Source organism: Gossypium arboreum, chromosome 3 (assembly GCF_025698485.1).
Source record: "Gossypium arboreum isolate Shixiya-1 chromosome 3, ASM2569848v2, whole genome shotgun sequence".
Taxonomy (NCBI): domain Eukaryota; kingdom Viridiplantae; phylum Streptophyta; class Magnoliopsida; order Malvales; family Malvaceae; genus Gossypium; species Gossypium arboreum.
In genome coordinates this window covers 8162329-8170408 of record NC_069072.1, presented here as the reverse complement: position 1 = coordinate 8170408, position 8080 = coordinate 8162329, and the positions used below count along the sequence as shown (strand labels likewise).

At 39.7% G+C, this 8080-nt stretch overlaps 1 non-coding gene across 1 annotated transcript; it reads right to left on the bottom strand.

Moving 5' to 3' along the window:
* Positions 1–2390: 2390 nt before the first annotated feature.
* LOC128290720 (small nucleolar RNA R71) lies at positions 2391–2495 on the bottom strand. Its single transcript, XR_008280508.1, has one exon. It is a non-coding gene; the product is annotated as a small nucleolar RNA R71 (small nucleolar RNA).
* Positions 2496–8080: the final 5585 nt, after the last annotated feature.

The following is an 8080-nucleotide window of genomic DNA, read 5'->3' as shown; positions in this document are numbered from 1 at the left end:
CTAGTGCGCGAGCGGTGTGGGTTGGATGACGGAGGAGTGCGTGCAGAGGCAGAAGAGAGGGAGGGAGTGACTGCCGGCGGTAGTTGGTGGTCGGAGGGTGAGGGAATAGGGGAAATAAGAGGAAAGGGAAAGATAGGGGAAAGAAGGGAAGAAAAGAAAAGAGAAGAAGAGAAAAGGAATCAATGAAAAAAAAAGGATGGGGGTGAAGAAATAGGGGAGGAATGGAAAGGGAAGGGAAAAGAGATGATAAACGCCAAATTATACATATCTATACCCCAAATACTTAGCATATTTATGGATGTTTATTACTAGATTTGTGGATTTTGGTGCTCTTAATCCCGTTATTTCATGTTTTGTACTTAGGAGAGTACCAAGAGTAGAAAGGAGCCAAAAACGAGCTAAAAAGGGACAAAAATAGACCAAATCGAAAAGATGACACGGCCTAAGCCTCGCCACACGGGCATCTCACACGCCCCTGGCTTTCGGGTGTGTCGACCAAGGTTTTCACGATTCACACAGATAAGCCATTAAGCCCACACGGCCGTGTGTAATTCAACGGATCGAACACGGCCTGGTAATCACGTCACAGGGCCGTGGCACACGGGCGTGTCCCTTTTTCAAAGAGTTGTATTTTACACGGAAAAGGGTACTTAGGGAGGAAGAAAGCCAATCCAAAGCCTATATAAACACCCTAAGTGTGACCTAGAAGGAGGTCGTTCTTTCCAGAACTTTTCTGGAATACAGTACCACACACCAGAAATTACTTGAAGAAAGCCAGACGATCTATCTCAAAAGCCGGAGCTACTCCAAGACTGAAGATCTCTCTCAGAATTCCTTCAGGGGTTTTAGAGTTTTCTTTATGTTTTGTTTTTTTCATACTTTTGAGATGTACTCTTATTTTATTATGAACTAAACCCCTAGATACCTAACGGGGATAAAACCTATGATGGATCTTGTTATTATTATCTGAACTGTATGATAAATACTTGATTTATTCTTAATTATGTATTCTTAATGCTTGAGTTAATATTCTGGGTATTAATTCATGATTTGATGTGCTTATGTAGAGGAGGAATAGACCCTGCCGAAGAGTAGATTTGGCATAATTAAGTGGAGTTGATCGAACGCCTAGGAATAGGGTTACGAGATTTTTCTGAATTAGGGTGAAACCTAATAAGGGGATCCATAGATCGAGTTAATGCAACATTAGAGTGTTAATTAGCGAAAAGTCTCGGTTATTCAATCCAGGGATTAGACGTTATTATTATTGAATAGGGATAATAACTTAACTTAGGGATCTCTACGGATCAAGTCAAGTGAATAAATCGCCTGGTTCAGAGTCAGATAACAAGTGAAATCTAGGTGGATTCCTCCTTGGCTGTCGTCTTTATCAATTGCTTTTCTTTAAGTCTTTTTCCAAATTTTCTCTTTGCTTTAATTAAATCAGTTAATTAGTTTAAATAATTAGTTTAATAAATAAACCCTTTTATTCTTAGGCTAGATAATAAAAAGATAGTTATTACTAGTACTTTTGGTTCCCTTGTGTACGATATCCCGGTCTTGCCATTACTATACTATTGTTCTATAGATGCGCTTGCCTTTTCATCGTGATAATAGTTAGTTTAGGTTTGATCTTCATTATAAATATTTATTACTTGTTACGAATCACGCGATCAAGTTTTTGGCGCCGCTGCCGAGGAACTGGAATATTAGGAACACTAAATTTTTATTACTTTAGCCATTTTTTTCTTGCAATTTTATTTTATTTATTATTTATTAATTTACTTTTTCTCTGTTGGCAGGTTTTTATAGTTTGTGACTAGAAGAAACTTGTCAGGACCATTACTCTTTGACGAAGAAATCGATCACACAATTCGAAAAAATCAAAGAGAAATAAGGCGTAGTTTACGCTACACAGAGAACGAGTGAGAAGACGATACTCAAACCCCAACCGAAGAGATGGCCTAAAATCTAGGTGATTAGCTGCCTCCTACAATTGTAGCTAATCAAAATCCTGCTCCACGTACTATGTATGATTATGCTAAACCTTCTTTAACAGGAACTGAGTCTAGTATAGTTAGACCTGCTATTGCTGCGAATAATTTCGAACTAAAACCTAACACAATTCAGATGATACAGCAGTTTGTTCAGTTTGATGGTTTGCAGGATGAGGATCCCAACACGCACTTGGCGAATTTTCTTGAATTTTGTGATACATTCAAAATCAATGGCATTTCTGATGATGCCATTCGCCTTCTTGATTATTTCCTTTTACTTGAGAAATAAAGCTAAACAAAGGGTTGAACTCACGTTCGAGGGTCTATCACTACTTGGGAACAAATGACCAAGAAGTTTTTACTAAAATATTTTTCGCCGGCTAAAACAGCTAAATGGTGTAATGATATCTCTTCTTTTGTGCAGATGGATTTAGAAACACTTTACGATGCATGGGAGAGATACAAGGGCTTACTGAGAAGGTGCACTCACCATAGGTTACCGCTTTGGCTGTAAGTTCAAATGTTCTACAATAGTGTGAATCCCTCGACAAGACAAATGATTGACGCAGCTGCTGGCGGAACCATTAACAACAAAACACCGGAAGATGCCTATGAATTCATAGAGGAGATGTCACTGAACAACTATCAGTGGCAAGTTATGAGGACAAAGCCAATGAAACAGTCGGTGTCTATAACATTGATTCAGTCACCATGCTCTCTAATCAGGTAGAACTTCTCAATAAAAAAATTGACGGTTTACTTGGTTCTACGCAGGTACATCCAGTAATGAGGTGTGACTCAAGCGGAGGAGGTGTACATACAGAATACCAATCCTTCAATCCTACAACTAAAGAGGAACAAGTCAACTATATGGGTAACAATAACTTTAGATCTCAAAATAACCCATACAGTAATACTTATAATGCAGGTTGAAAGAACCACCCAAATTTCTCCTGGGGTGGTCAAGGGAATCAAAAGCCACAAAATCCTCAAGGTTTTCAACAACCACCTTATCAATAAGAGAAGAAACCGAACCTTGAAGATATACTTTCTAAATTCATCTTGGTGTCAGAAACCCGTTTCCAAAATACCGAGACAGTACTTAAGAATCAACAAGCATCGATCTAAGGATTAGAAACTTAGATAGGCCAGCTGTCCAAACTAATCTCTGAACGACCACAAAGTAGCCTACAAGTAATACTGAACCTAATCTGAGGGAACACCTCAATGCAATTAGCACTCAACATAAGAAAGGATTCATTACACCTGAACCAGAATTACAACAAGACAACACGATGAACAAAGGATGAAAAGAGGTAAACATTAATGATCCAAAACAGGTAAGTACGAATCACGAACCTCGTGTGCCATATCCTAAAGTGATGAAGAAAGACAGAACAGAAGAAAAACTCGGTAAGTTTGTCAAACTCTTAAAGAAATTACATATTAACTTACCCGTTATTGATGTCCTTTCGCAGATGCCCAACTCAGCAAAATTCTTAAAGGAACTTCTGAGCAATAAAAGGAAATTAGACGCTACATCACATGTGGAATTCAATGCAGTCTACTCAGCTATTCTAAAGAATAAGCTACCTAACAAATTGAAAGATCCAGGGAGTTTTACAATTCCTTGTTTAATTGGTAGTCTATCTGTGAATAATGCTTTAGCTGATCTAGGGGCAAGTATAAATGTTATGCCATATAAAATGTTTAAACGGCCAGGTCTCGGTAAACCCAAACAGAACAATTGGCTGACAAAACAGTTAGATTTTCTAAGGGTATTATTGAAGATGTTCTCGTTAAAATTGATAAATTTATTTACCGAGTAGACTTCGTTGTCTTAGATATAGATGAGGATAACAAGGTACCTTTAATTTTAAGACGACCATTTTTAGCAACTGCCAGAACTATTATTATTGTAGGCACAGGAGAGCTAACACTTCGTGTAGGTGACGATACAATAACACTCCAAGCACGCGACTCAGTCAAAACCTCTAAGACTCAAGATAATGCTATAAAAACTGTCGATGATAAAACTAATATTTAATCGTCCTTGCAGGAACTTCCTCGAACAGAGACAACAGAAATAGTGCACTACTATCATGAAGGGAACAAAGACTTCCATGAAGAATGAGTACTACAGATAGAAGAGCTAGACGAATGGCGAGAACACAAACCGCGAACACATGACAAATTGAAACTGCGCAAAAACAAGCCCGATACCTCTCCTAATCAACTTCAGGTCGACGATACAGTCTTACTAGATGCTGTTGATCCTCACATTGTCACTACCAAACCAAATGAGGAAATCCCTCTTACGATACTTAGTATTTTTCCATTCGGTACAGTGGAGGTGAGTCACCCCAAGTTCGACACTTTTAAGGTAAACAACACCCGTTTAAAACCTTATTTTAAAATTGACAACAGGAATGAGGAATATGAACTCCTCGAACCACCATGATCATTCAACGAAGAGGTAAGTCGAGCTTAAACTAGAAATAAACGCTTTTCGGGAGGCAACCCGAGCACTAACATATTTTGATTTCTTTATTTTTATTTTCTTACACTTTGGATCCTTAACTTAATCTTTGAATTGCACAGTTTTTAGCACATACGACCATACACACGGGCGTGCCTAAAGCTGTGGCCAAACAGAGGAAGAAGCCACGGTCGTTCGATACGGCTGTGTTGAAACAGGACATGATTTCCCCAAAACACGGGGTGCGATAAATCCCTACGGCTGTGCGACATGGCAGTAGGTGAACTTGATAGGAATAAATGGGCGTGGGAATGAAAACCCACGGGCGTGCCAGGGACAAGGCTCGATTCTGTTTCTTCGACACAAACGTGCGACACGCTCGTGCCATTCAGTTGTGTACAACAATACACGGGCGTGCTACCATAACACACGGGCGTGGGAGAAGTGAACAAAGCTAAGCACGATCGTGTGACATGGCCGTGTGCCACACACACCCAAGACACACAGGCGTGGGACAGTAGCCGGGCACGACCTAACTTGAAAAATTCGAAAAACATGGGCTTACACTCAAAGCACACCGGCATGGCCCTAGGCCATGTGACCCTTTCCTATATATATAAACCACTGTTCATCTTCTTCCCCCTTTCAAAACCTTAGCCGAAAACTCCTCCTCCCCACTCCCTAATCCTTATTCCGGCCACCATTTCCAAAATTCTCACTCCCCCAACCTTCAAACCACCTTAAAATCCATTCCCCTTACATTAATCCCCACTTTCCCCTTTCTATACCCTCTATTTTTCCCACCACACGGCTTTCTTTCCGCGTCACACGCCCGTGCTCGCCACCACATGCCCGTGCGCTGCCATACAACAGCCCTTGGTTCACTTTGTCAACTTTATTTTTCCAATTTGTATTTCTACATTAGTATTATACATGCTTTACATAAATATTGTACTATTTTGCTTTAGACAAGTTAGGAATTTGACTTAGAATTTTCTATATTTGAATTATTTAAGCCACTAAATAACATATACTAGTTTTGGGGCCTCTTGCTTAACTACTAATGTATCTGAGATTATATCAATGCTCATATATTTTCAGGTACATTATGTCGTCATTAAGAGGAAAGAAGGTTGCGGTCCCATCCTCAAAGAGACGTAAGGGACTGGGTTCTTCCTCGGTACATGCTACAGCCAAAGTTCGGTACCCGTTCCTTGAATTTTCGCAAGCTTCACAGGAGGAGCTATTCCAGATATTACTCGCACGACCCATCACCACAGGTCGCTGCATCGACTGGGCTGCCGTAGAGCAAGTCCAGCTCACTGATGCCATCCGCGCTCTCCTGTACACAGACTTATGGGAACGGTTCTTTGCTATTACCGAGCCCACTTATTTAGAGCTAACTTTAGAATTATGCTCTACTTTTCATTTACAGGTGGTGATGACGAACAATGACGACCCAAGTACCATTCACTTCCGATTAGGCGGTCTAGTTCATGTGATGAGTGTCCTAGAGTTTGGAGTTGCTTTGGGACTTTACCCCGATGAGTTTATAGAGGAGAAGGACATGAATACACTACCACGCAATATCCACATCTCCCCCTCCTTGTGCTGGATGGCTTTGGCACTACTCTCTTCCAACTACGACCCTAGTCGCTCAAAGGCCTCAGCTCTCCCCCCTTCCCTACGATATCTCCATGCCAATTGGCACACACCTTGACCGGGAGGAGAGAGAGCACCGATGTCGTCAATACCCACAACGCCTACTATTTATGGTGCATGGTGAATGTACACGTGATCGACTTAGCATACTTCATTGCTTTCGTCATTCGCCATCAGACCAAGCGACATAGGAAGGGAGTGATCTCCATCGGCCCCTACGTGACGCGCCTTGCCAGACACTTTGGCCTCCTCAAGACCATGCCTACCATCGTCGCTTATTCGATAGGTCGATGTCCCCATTGTGGCATCATGACTATGTTACACATGAGAATGATCGAGCGCCAACGTGGGACCAATCTTCCTCAGTACCGTCTCTCGCATGCCATTGACTAGGAGGATCTTGAGGACATCCTTGATGATGTTCCCCCACAAATGAGGAGCCTTCTATCGTGCCACCTAGGGAATGACCAATTCATACGGCTGCTTCATTGGCACATCTTTCCGACCGACTCGCCCACTTCGAGCAGTATTGCACTACACAGTTCGAGATGATCCATGATCGAGATTGGCGACGGGACTGAAAGATGGACGATATACAGGCCATGTTGCAGCAACTGTGCCAGCACTTCCACGTTGCTACTCCAGCATCACCACTTGAGGGCCCCACCAACGAAGATCATTGAATCCTCCTATTTTTTTATTATTTACTCTTATTTATATTTTATTTTTATTTTTATTTTTATTTTTATTTTTATTTTTATTTCAATTTTATTATTTTATTTTGAAAGACATCTATATTAGTAAATTTTACTTTTTCCATTTTCTGGTATTTCTAACAAGTAATTCCATTACGCTCTCTTCGACACCAACTCTTAATAAGCTCTTCATGATTCTACAGATTTCCAAGCAAAGTTGCTAGGAATATTTTACGAAAGGAGGAAACAAAAGGGAAACAATACCTCACGAGTGCCATGTTCAACGACCGATTTTCTTTATCTAGCCACGAACAATGGTAGCTACCACTTTCCCTGAACACTCCATCCTCAGAATCAAGCTCCACATCCATATAACAGGGAGTTTTACCTCTTTTTCTCTTATGGTTTTCTTTATTTTGAATACTATTTCTTTGTATATTGAGGGAACTGTACATCTTAAGTGTGGGGGGGTGAACATGAAACCTAACTTTGTGCATTATTCTCAATTCCCTGAATTTGGTCTTGTACTTAAGTGATTTTCTCATAATATTGATCGAGTAAATTCTGATTGATCTATAATTATTGTTGGTATGTCATGAATTAGACCATGGGAATTATGCATGATTATTTGATTATAGGACATTAGAGAATCGAGCATGATAAGTTGATATTTTGAGAACTAATTTTTTTTTTTAGATTATTTTCCTAAATTGAGGTATTATCTTGAAATCTTAAGTATATAGGAATGACATCAAAAACCCAAATTTTTGGTGAGATTTTTGAGCCTTTTGAGCATATAGCTTTTTTTTTTGCTCACTTCTTTTGTGGTTTGAGTGTGTCAACATTGAACTGTTATTCTAGAACTTGCTTCGATTATACATATCAAGATCACACGTATGATTTGATATACTAAGATGATAAAGGCACTTAGGATTTAACCCATTTACTTCATAAAAAGCCTTCCCACATAATTAAACCCTTAGTGAACCTTTTTTTTTAGTCTACTAACCCTTTTCTTTGATTAACCCTCATCATTAACCCATTAAGCCATTACTGTTGAAATCCTCTTACTTAGTTTGACCCTTTTTTATCGAGATTGAATTTAATACTGTTACCTCACTATGTTCATCATTTTTTTTGTTACTGAATCATGAAATCTGATTTCCATATTGTATCGACTTGATTTGTTCTAAAAAAAAACTCAGTATTATTATTGTAATTCTCAGCAAGCTAAAGTTGTCATGAGC